Source organism: Indicator indicator, chromosome 4 (assembly GCF_027791375.1).
Source record: "Indicator indicator isolate 239-I01 chromosome 4, UM_Iind_1.1, whole genome shotgun sequence".
NCBI classification, from domain to species: Eukaryota; Metazoa; Chordata; class Aves; order Piciformes; family Indicatoridae; genus Indicator; species Indicator indicator.
The window spans coordinates 31,269,514-31,281,891 of NC_072013.1; the positions used below are offsets into that span (position 1 = coordinate 31,269,514).

At 39.9% G+C, this 12,378-nt stretch overlaps 1 protein-coding gene across 1 annotated transcript in view; it reads right to left on the reverse strand.

The window, feature by feature from the left end:
- PELI2 (pellino E3 ubiquitin protein ligase family member 2) overlaps positions 1-12,378 on the reverse strand; it is an 82,173-nt gene that overhangs the window by 27,149 nt on the left and 42,646 nt on the right. The window lies entirely within an intron of this gene.

Consider the following 12,378-nt stretch of genomic DNA (forward strand, 5'->3'; position numbering starts at 1 on the left):
TGGAATAAAGCAACTACAGAAAAAAAAAACCTGTCTGACAGCACTTAAGCAAAATATGGGTCACGTCTGCGACTAAACAGCTTTGATATCAGAGTGGAGCCAAACAGAGCTTTTGTAGGTCAGTCCAACACAAACAAGTCACTGCTGCAAATCTGCCACCTCCTCAGCCCCCAACCCCAGAGCAAAGGGCTCCGTCTACCTCATCATTTAGTTAAATTTCAAACCCCAGAATGTGAAAGGGTGAGCACAGGGCAATTAACACCCTGGAAAATTCAAGCCTGTAAACAGCCATTTGACAGAGTAGCCACATCTGGTTTAGTTCTATCAGATAAAGACCACCACAGCCCATTACTATTCTGAGTTGGCAGCAAAATCCCTCCCCTCTCTAGCTGTGGAATAGAATAAATTTAGCTTACTCTAGATTGTACTGAAGGATATTCTGCAGCACAATTCCCAGTGTTCAGAGAAAGTAATTAGAGGATTAGTTGCCTCTATTGGTCTCGGTTCCTGTTATTTTCATTGTGTTCTCAAATTCAAATCTTCTGTCATTTCTGTGTAAGATTGATTCAGACAGAGGAGGGGAAGGAAAATTTATGTCCCTAAAATTTAAATGCCAGCTTAAAAATTCAAGCTGCAAAGACCTGTTTTAAAATTTATAATATTGGAATTTGGTTTTAGCAGCCTGTGCTAGATGCACTCACATGCAGAAGTTACCACTTATCCCTTCTGCAACTGATTAAAATTTAAAGCAAGCTTTACAGGCAACGTGCTTTATATTCATATGTAGTGCTAGATACAGAACAGCTCATCAAAAGCTATGCACTTCATACAATACAATTTTACCACTGATATGACCCATTTCCCTCCCTCCCCCAAACACACATACAGACTCTCAGAAATAAGCAGAACTCTGTTCTGTATTAACACTTGCCTTTCCCCATACGTACCTTTAATAATAAGGCTCAAGTTACCTGAACACACAGACAAAAAGACTTTATCTTTTAAAAGCTATTGTCAAGGGCTAGGGTTGGGTCAGCCATTAAACAATTGACATATGCTCTCTATGAATTCTTCTCCCTTCCCAAAGGGTAGAAAGAAAGGCAAGAAGGGAGAGAGACTGAGGGGTTGGAAAACTAAAACAGCTTTAATGAAAATAATGGTAACATGAGCTAGATACAAACCAGTATCAAACCCAACCCATGTAATGGCAATTAGTCATCATCACCACTGATGTGATGGGCAGGCACTGGGTAAGTCCCAGACTGGACTCAACAGCAGCTGGAAACTACATTTGGGAGACTGATTCTGTATTCAGGAGCTGGATTCTGGAACTGGATTCAGGATCCCATGGACTGGGATCGAAAGCAGAATGGACAGAATCTTTCTTGAAAACTAGCCACTGAAGAAGAGGCTTGACCATGGTGGTCCCTCAGCTTTATACTGAATATCTCAAGGATCTTGGAGGTCTTTTCAAACCAAAACAATTCTAAGATTCTCTATGATTCTATGACATCCATGGGATGGAACCCATTTAGCACTCAATACTATCAGGTTGGTAGCAATAAAGATGATAAATGAGTTCAACATTATTGCTTACTGTAGGAACATGTAAACTTATATGTCTGAGAGTTTTAACAGCAAGACTTCACACATTTCAGTATCAAACCACCACACCATCCACAATTTTATAAGTACAACAACACACATGCAGCATTAAGGAGCCTGCCAGACTTCTGGACACCACGCTGCATTAAAGGGACAGCTCTGAGCTTCTAAAAGACTTTCCCCAAGTTTAACGTCTTTGACTGCTGAGGACACATTCATTGTGCTCCCTGGCAGGCAGCACTGAGTTGGAGAGCGCCAGCTGAAAAGTGTGGGTATAGACACCTACACGTTTTGCACACAGCTGAAGAGATCACTGCTTAGTCTCTGTAGCCCATGACCACAGCTCTTGTCAACAGAAGAGCTCATTCAGAAGTTCCAAAACCTATTTGGACCTGTAAACTGCACTAACTGGGTACTTTCATTTAATGCATCAAAATAAGCAGTTTGAAGGACAACTTCTTCCATCCACACAACCAGATCTGAAGTTTAGTCTGTTGACTTCATATTCCCCAGGTTTTTAAGCTCATTTAGCACACAGAATGAACATATAGTAACTGCTGTGCGTTACAGAGCAACACAGAGAAGTTCCTAAACTTTGACAGCTCCAGAACAAAAACCATGCTGCAGATAAGAATAAAAGATTACCCTCTGTCCAAAACAACCCATCACCACTTTCTGGAGAGCTGCAGCATAAAGGCATTTCCAAAACTATCAAAATCATTTGCACTGTCCCATTTTCTTCACCCACCTTCACCTCCAGACTTATCTGTCCTTTATGGTTTTTTTCACCAAATATCTAATAAGAGCTGTTCTACGATTTAGAAAATTTATACAGTGTAGGTAAGTTACATATGACCCAGACTTTTTCCTCTACATAGTATATCATTAAAACCATTAAAATCATGTGGTTTTAGGTCAAGTGTTAGTCAAATTCCATTACACTTTTGGCATATCTGGATGGCATCCAAAAGAATCCTCAGGATACTGAGTGTATGAAGGGCAAGCGAAGTCAGCTGTGGATGGGTGAATTAGGAAGCAAATACTATCTACAAATAAATGATCAGATTAATCTAATGCAGGCAGAAGTAGAAAAATCATGAATAGGCTTTTTTTAAAAAAAGCTAAACAGCAGTGACCGTGAAGATCAAATTGCAAAACTTGGCAAAAGCCACCACTTTGTTAAGCTCAAAAAGTAAATTCAGGAACAGTTCATGTGGGAATCTGCACTGAAACCAACTGATTCTTTCACTAAGTGTGAACTGTAAATCTACAAAAAACAGCAGGGAGACTAATTAATGGCAATAGATTAAAATAGCAATCCAGATCAAAGGCCAAGATAAAAATAAATTAATTAAGAATGTACATATTTTTAGAGAAAACATAATAAACGGAAATCCGAAGAAAAATATAATCTCTTCAAAGTCAATGTAACTGTAGCATGGATTCAAATTCACATTTAATATAACCGTAACTGAGAAAAAGCTTCTCAGTTTTCATAACAAACACCCAACAAGCTGGTACAGATTCTCTGATCCTTAAAAACAAGAACTTAATAACATAGTATCGTTGGAGAAACACAGACCACACAGAGTGCAATACCAACACAAATCCTTTTCATGTACAGATTGTACACAAATAATTAGATTTGAAGAATTACTTTCAGAAAACTGTAGCAGAACACCTATTCAGTTCTTCTATTGCAAAGGGTTAGGAACGAGTTGGCCACTAGATAAGTGACAGACACTCTGTAAATCCCTCTCCCTTCCCGAAGCAGAAGAGAAAAGAGAATAAGGAATAGAGACTGATGGCTTGGAAAACTAAAATAGCTTTAATGAAAACAATAAAATAAAATAGATACAAATAGATACAAGACAAACATTGGACCCAGCCCTCTGATGGCAATTAGTCACCACCGATGCTGTGGGCAATCATCGGGGAAGTCCCAGACTGGACTCAGCAGCAGATGGGAACTGGATTCAGGAACTCATGGACTGGGATTGAAGGCAGAAGGATCAGAGTCCTCCTTGGACACCACCCACTGAAGAAGAGGCCTGACCCTTGTGATCCCTCAGCTTTATACTGAATATGATCACCACGGAATGGAATCCCTTGTTGGTACATTTAGGTTCACCTGAACTGTCTGCTTCTCCCCACAGTTGCCACCTATTACTGCACCCCAACAGAGGACAGAAGCTTTAGCAGTACCCTTGGTCTGCATCCCAGCCCTTCTTACACTTAACTATAGACATCAAGCATTATCACTGCTAGAAGCAGACACTGTCTGCCAAAATACGCAGTTAACTTCAGGAAGTGCTGTTACTTAAAGAGACTGAGCTGAAGTGGCAAATCACAGGACAGAATTAGTTCTGTTCTAACTCAAACAAGGAAGACACCTATAACCATGTAAGGAAGAGTTTCAGTCTGTCTCAATATACTGAATTCACTCCCCACCTGCAATATGACTTCAAACAACTTATTGACTCCGTATGTCTTGTCCTACCAAAATACTAATTTTTGCATTGACTCTCTTATGCTATTTATGGATTATCAGAAAGCCTAGGAAATGAAGCAGAAAATACTTCACAACTAAGAGAGGATATTTTTTTTTTCCAACTACATGAATCTATCCTGCTGTATCAACCTCTTATTATTATAGATACTATAAGTATCCATAAGTAATTCAGGACACTTTTTATCAAAGCTTCTCATTTTGAGATTTGAGTTTCTGTACATGGCAAGTGATATGAAAGTATGTTCACTCAAGAGATTCACCCTCTGTTAAGTTAGGTCAGCAAATAGGGATAAAGGGATCTTAAATTGTGCCAGAAGCTATAAAACAAAACTTTAGAGCTGAATATAAACAACCACTTAACATTACATAGTGTCATTCCAATTTACAATTCCCCAGATTAAATACAATCTTCAAACTGAGGATCTTTCAGGTATCAGATTTTGCTTTAAGCCTTTAGTAGTAACAAATAATCTCTTAAACAGCTCCTCTGTTAAAGTTGGACAGCATCTACTTTGTCTAATGAGGCACCAGAAACAAAAGCCTCAAGAGCTGAGAAAGTTTCTCCACAGCTTTTACCCCCGTCCCTGCAAAGTGATGCCTCTGCAGACAGAGCTGAGGCTATAAATCACCTACAGGCAATAAAGCTGGTATCTTCCTTTAATCTTCCAAGACTAATGCTTCCCAGATTTTCTATCCATATTGTAGACACAGATACTGCTGTCTCAGAAAGCACTATCATTCTCTTCACCTAAGAGAAGTCTCCATTTGAGCATTTTCTCACAAACAATTGAAATTTGTTTTTCCAAGATCCAAGAAGGCCAACAGCACGTTGGCCTGTATCAGAAATAGTGTGGGCAGCAGGAGTAGGGAAGAGATTGTACCCCTGTGCTTTGCATCTGCAAGACTACTGCTTGAGTACTGAGTTCAGTTTTGAGTCCCTCACTACAAGGATACTGAGGTGCTATAGCACATCCAGAGAAGGGCAAAAAAAGCTTCTTGGGGGTCTAGAGAACAAGTGCTGGGAGAAGCAGCTGAAGAAACTGGGAGAAAAGGAGGCTCAGGGGAGTTTCTTGGCCTCTGAAAAGAAGTTTGGAGAGAGGTAGGTGTTCATCTCATTTCCCAAGTAGCAAGTGATAGGATGAGTGATAGGATCACAAGTTGTGCCAGGGAGGTCTTGGTCGGATTATTAGGAAAAAATTCTTCCCTAAAAGGGTTGTCAAGCTATGGAACAGGCTGTGCTGGGAAGTGGTGGAGTCACTATCCCTGGAGGGATTTAAAAGTCATGTAGACGTGGTGCTTAAGAACAAAGTTTAGCAGCAGGCATAGTAGCATTGGGTTAATGGTTGGACTCCACAATCATAAAGGCCTAAATGATGCTATTTTATTCTCCTCACATACCACAAACAGTAGTCACTATATCACAGGAACCTTTTTCCTTAATTTTCAGGACACCACCACAGTGACTGAGACAACTTATCTTACCCCACACTCCGATGCTAAACAGTGAAAACCTGCTTCAGAATAACCAAATAACTTTGTCCACTTAATACTCATTTCTCCAAAAGACTACTTGAATGCAAAGTTTAAAAATCCTAATAGTTTCTTTATCAGCTCAAATTTTCTCCATATCACAACTTCATAGATCACAATTTCATCTAGTTTCCACATATTGCATTGTGTTGGAAGGGACCCTTCTCAAAAGGTAATTTTGTCCAAACCCCCTGCAGTCAGCAAGGACACCTCCAACTAGATAGGGCTGCCCAAGGACAGGGCCTCAACCACATCCCTGGACAGCCTGTTTGAGTATTTTAACACTCTCATTGTAAAGAACTTCCTCCTTATGTCCAACCTAGATCTACCCTGATCCAGTTTCAAACCATTGCCTCTTACCCTACTGCTAAATTGGTCCTATCTCTGTACTGGTTTAAGCACAGCATGTTTGGCTAAGATCTCCCAATCTGCTCCATGCCAACTTGATTTCAAAGGCATTAAAAGTAATCTTTCCTGCTAGCTTGCTCTAGTAGTTAACTAGTCTCCTAAAAAGCTTCCCATCTGAGTTGGTTTGGCTTCAGCTTCTAGCTCTCATTATTGATTCTCCTGCTAGAACAGAATGCCTTTTAGTATCTCATATTTTCACAGCCGCAGGATGCACGCTCAGAGCTCAGAAATCTCTGAGAAGTAAGCCAGACTGTTCATCAAGGAGCTTCAGCTTTCACGCAGCAGCAAGCTGAAATTGCCCAGCAGTTGCTACAGTTCAGAAGCAAGTTTGTGAGCCACTTTCTGCCATGGAAATGGCAGCTTCTCAAGCAGCTGTGGTGAGTAACTTTCAGAATAGCTAGTTCAAGCTGCCAGTTTTCATTTGATGCTGTAGCAAGTCAGTCTTTCTATTCCCTCCTTCAAATCAGCTCTGAGACTCCTGTTTGCATCCTCTCCATTTTTTCAAAATCCTTCTGAACGCCTGACAGCAGAACTGCACAGGGTATTTCATTAAGCAGCCTCATCAGAGTATGTGAGGCCTCTATTCCCCTCCAGTTGCCTTTCCCCGTCTCATCCAAGCCAAGTAATCCATTACTCCTTTTTACAGACTGCAGAAAATTCTGATTTCCAAGGCATAGTCCCTATTGTAACAGCTACAGGCCCTGATGAAATCCTCCACATATTTATCATGGAATCCTAGAATCGTTTCAGGTGGAAAAAACCTACAAGATCAAGCCTCACCACTATCTGACTCTACCAAGGCTGGTGCTAAACCATGTCATCTCACAGCACCACATCTCTGTATTTTAAACACGTCAAGGGATGAGGATTCAACCACCTCCCCAGGCAGCCTGTTTCCAGTGTTGGAGAAACCTTTCAGTGAAAACGTTTTATTCTAACACGCAACCTAAACCTCCCCTGGTACAACTCGATACCATTTCGTCTCGTCCTATCACTCGTAGCTTTGCCAAAATTTTGGTTACAGTTAGCTTATAAATATTCCTTCTTTTAAACACCTGTATCACCAAGCCATCTAGACTACTCTAAGCAGCCACCTTTATTTTGTTTACCCTTCTGACAGTTGACTATCTACAAACTGTCAAATGAAGGTTGTGAGGTTTATTATTTGGGGTTTTTTTATTGCTGCTGTTTATTTGCTGTTGTTTTAAACTTTCTTTTAAATTATGTTTTATGTTGTAAATTGCCTACTGCTATGAAATCCCATAAGTAATCAGCTCAGGAATTTTAATTTTCCAAATAATTTATTGAAATTTAAATTAGTTAATAGACAAATGACAATGGTTAAGACAGCTGCAGTACTGTGCCCAGCTCTGCAGCCCTCAACATAAGGACATGGAACTGTTGGAGTGAGGCCAGAGAAGGACCACCAAGATGATCAGAGGGGTGGAACCGCTCTGCTGGGAGGACAGGCTGAGAAAGTTGGGGTTCTTGAACTTGGAGAAAAGATGGCTCAGGGAGACTTTGGAGCAGCATTCCAGTATTTGAAAGTGGCCTACAGGAGAGCTAGAAAGGGACTTTTTGTAAAGGCATAGTGACAGAATGAGGGGTATGGCTTCAAAGTGAAAGAAGCTTGATTTAGATTAGACTTTAGGAATGAAGTCTTCTCCATGAGGGTGGTGAGGCACTGGAACAGTATGTCCAGAGAAGCTGTGGAGGTTCCAAGCCTGGATGTGTTCAAAGCCAGGCTGGATGGGGCCCTTGAGCAACATGGTCTAGTACAAGATATCTCAGCTCATGGCAGGGCAGTTGGAACTAGAAGATCTTTAAGGTCCCTTCCAACCTAAACCATTCTATGAATCACATTATATAGTACTCCTTTCCATTTTTCTGTTTTTGACTTTTCATACTAGATCATCAAACAAATATTTTAAACACCAAGGAAAACACAGTGAGTTATATTTTGTATGTACAAAGAAATTGTCACCAATTAGCCATCCTTGCTTACTCCACAGCCCCCACAATACTGTGGGACATCAGCAGTAATTCTATCCCTTTCAGTTATAAACAAGTAAGTTTCCTTATGTTCACTATAGTAACAGTACTGTTATATTATTCTCAGTAGGCAGCTGAAGCACAGTAACTTGTTTAAGATTACATGTAATAGGGTATTGAAACAGTTAACCAGACAAGTTGAGTGCCAAGGTCCCATATAAATCAGTAGGTTATCATCAAAAGTACATTACCTAGAGAATTGTGTTCACTAGCACCACATTCCCATCCTGGACGTGGAGTTAAGAAATTCAGCTCTAGTCCCTAATCATCCAGCTTACCTCTTCACACTCTTAGCAGACCATTAAAACTCTTCAGGAATTCCCCCACTGCTCTAATAGCAGTAATCAATTACCAAGCCAGCATGTGCTCTCGTTTTCTCTCTCCAGCCACTTAGGATTCTTGGAAACACACTCATTCAGAAGTGGTTCTTGTATTGGTACTCAATAAAGCAGGACTCACCTTACAACCCTCCAGTGAACACATTGCTCTGTGTTTCTCCCTAAATACAGGCAAATGTGCACAGGGATGAAAAGGCCCTGATGAGGTGCTGTGCAAGCTTTACAACGCCCACCTACCTTTGGGAAGGAAACACAGATAGGCTCTCAGTCATAGAACGTTTTGGGTTGGAAGGGACCTTTAAAAGTCACCTGGTCCAACTCCCTTGTTGTCAGCAGGGACATCTTCAACTAGATCAGTTTGCTCAGAGCCCTGTCTGACCTGACCTGGAACGTTTCCAGAGATGAGGAATCTACCACCCCTCTGGGCAGCCTGGACCATTTTTTCTACCACCCTCAGTGTAAAAAAATTCTTCCTTTTATCTGGTCTAAATCTTCCCTCTTTCAGTTTAAAACCATCAGCCTTTGTCCTGTCACAACAGGTCCTGCTAAAAAGATTGCCCCCATCTTTCTTATAGGCCCCTTTAAGTACTGAAAGGCCACAATAAAGGTACCCCTGAGCCTTTCCAAACTTAGAGAACACTTCCTTACTTCAACTATGGGAAAGATCCCATAGGAGTTCTAAGCTAATCAATGAGGAACTAGATCATGGTATTCAGGCCATGATCCTGTCCCTTCCTACACAAGACAGTAAGTAGTTTAGAAGATCGCATTACTTCTTCCTACTTCCCCATATGCTTTCTCAAAGTGTCCTTTATTATATTAGCATTTCACTTACAAATCCTCAGCAAGTGACAGAAATGCCAGAGAAAGTTGTTTCTTCTTTTGACTTACAAAGATTCCTTGCATTATTATGTAGACAAGTAAGAAATTTCTTTGGACTAGAACCTGCTGAACGAGCTTCTCGTACTTACCCGCAAACATCTCTATAATTTGTTTTTACAAGTTATATTGACACACTTACTATAGACCCTCCAGAGTGCTCTAAACTGTCTTCAGCACAGATGACAATTCTACTTGCAAAAATTTAGAGTCATCCTTCACATAGCCCTGTCTTCCATTGAAATAGAAAAAAATAATGCACAACACTAAAGCATGTAATTCTCACTGGTCATGGTGTATTGCTCCATCTCCTCCTCGGTAAGACAGTCTGAGAAAACCAGGATTTGCCTGGTGCCAAATCCATCTATTGACATATTCTCTTTTAAGAAAAGTATTTTTGCTAAACCACCTCGTATCACCTCTATTTCTAAAAGTAAATATTGAACAAGAGTTAACATTCACTTGCTAGGCATAGACAGCATGCCGTGAAGTGCAGACAGAAATTTAAGCACATTCTTGTCAAAAGACTACAGACATCTCCTTATCCAGGAGCTACAAATGCAGGTATAAGCTGTAAGTTTCCCCTGGCTTGCAGTCAACATTAAAATGTTGTCAAAGACACCACCATATACACTATGGAAATCAACTCAGCCCTACTAAAATACATAAGCAAAAAGAAAGAATTGTCAATATAAAAAAATCTAATACGTATTTATGAATATGAAGCTTGAAGAGGGTAGATTTAGACTGGATATTAGAAAGAAATTTCTTACAGTAAGGGTGGCGAGACAGTGGAATAGGTTGCCCAGGGAGGCTGCGGATGTCCCCTCCCTGGAGGTGTTCAAGGCCAGTCTGGACAAGGCCTTGAGCAAGCTGGTCTAGTTGAAGGTGTCCCTGCCCACGACAAGGGGCAAGAACCAGATGATCTTCAAGGTCCCTTCCAATTCAAACCACTCTATGAATTATATGAAGTTTAATCATTTAAAAGTTGCCCAACTCTTACACAGTGGAAATACAAGCATGAAGCAGTATTTATGTCCATCACTTAGGCACTGAATTTTTATTATAGTCTTGAGCTGAGGCTCAGACTTTATTTTGATAGCTAAAATTATCAAACAAAAGAAGGCTTAAGTGTTATGAAAAGACAAAGCACTGCCTGAAGAGGACAATGTTACTACACTGAGTTCTGAACAGCCTGGAGTATCTGAAGTATTAAATCCTTGCCCTCAGGGCTGACTAGCAAAGCTAAAACTTCAGGAAAGCGTGCTTAAATTAAATACACATTATCCCAACATGAAATACATTTTTAAGAGTTAAAGTGTTAAGTGCCTGTCAAATTATATTAAGCAATATTAGAAATACACCAGTCTGAAGCCATTTCAGAGATGGAATTGTCCCTGTCTTTGACTGAGAGCAGCATAGGAGCTGATGCAGCAAAACAGTGGAGTAGCAAAAGCATCAACCATCAAATAAGTTGGTTTAAACACTAGAAGGTCTGTCAGAGCTCACACAGATATTCCAAGAACAGTAAAAAAAAAAAGTGGTTAAATATTCCATCTGCAGTACAAAATACTACACACACAAAAGGAAAAAAAAAAAGTGTTGTGTCTGCTGAATCCCAGATTTGACTGTGGTGGGAAACAGAAGCAGGGAAAGAAGAGCCACTTTAATGAAGCCCCATGGGAGTAAAAAGATAAGAGATAATTGCAGCTTTGGATGGTTGCACATCAAACCAACTAACTTCTGTTAGGAAGTTCAAACGTGATTTCACAAATTAAGACAAGATTTTTTTTTTTTTTTAAGTTTAGTTAAAAACAAACAAAAACTCCCACACAGCATTTATGGAAAAAGCACTCAGAGAAGAACAATGAGCTTAAGTTGTGAGAACAAAGGGCAGTCATTCCTCCTGGAGGAGAAAAAAGCTGAGTTGATACTATGAAACTTCTCCAGTGCAAATGCTGCAGTAAACGAGCTCAAATTCTGTCCAGCTCTGGAAAGACTCATTTTATTTGTGACACCAGGAGATCGCAAATCACTGTTCTGCTGCTAGACACACAGATAGATGACTGACACTTTCTGCTCAGACTAGCTTCCAAGCAAAATAATAGTGTTGAGGAAATGATAGCTATGAAAGAACAGCTTGTATCCTGCATTTTTCCCTTCAGTAGCAAAAAGCCTCAGTACCAAGGAAAACATAAAAGCAGAAGAGCTTGAAGTCAGCTATAACATGTAATTTTTAATGCTTGCCTCTGTGCATCTCACTTAGCAAAGCATATAAAGTACTGATTTTCAGTATGAAACAGTAAAACGAAGAGATAATCTAGTGTAACTAATATTCCAATTATAGAAGCATGTTTATTACTCCAAAATTCCCCTTCACAGAAACATGAACAAAGAGCAACACAAAATCCTACAATTTCCTGCCTTACAAAGTTAAGACCCATTTATTCATGAAGATTCAAACCCAGGATTCAGTGGAGATTTCAGGATTTAAGCCAGAACCAGCAGTATTCAAGTATTTCATTAACACAGGCACTGAAAACAAATGATTAGGAGAACAATTTGTAGGTTTACATTTTAGACTACTGAAATCTCTTTTCTAGGTCTATGATATATGTGACTATTCTGTCAACACCACCACCCACCCCCTTCCTCTTCTTACACTGCCATAATTTGTGTTCAGAGACAACAAACTTCTTATGGCAAGAACAAGTTTCTCATTTTGCCAGCTCCAGGAAAAAAAATTAAAATCACATACTACCAACATGGAGCAATGGATCTACACGGTGTTCATGGTATGAGTGAAAACTGGGACACATCAAGTCTCAATTCCTAGACATACTGGACTTATTTTTGTTTTATGTATTCCAGCAGGAGCAAAGCTCTACCAACAGTAGTGAGTGCTAAGCACTGTGTATATATGTTTTATATATTAAAAGCAAAATAAGAAGGAAAACTCTCCCTAAAACCCCCATGAGTGCAGTTGTAGCATTCTTCTTTCCAAGAAGAAAATGTTCAGCAATGTTATTTTTTTTTAAAGAGGCTCAAAGGCAT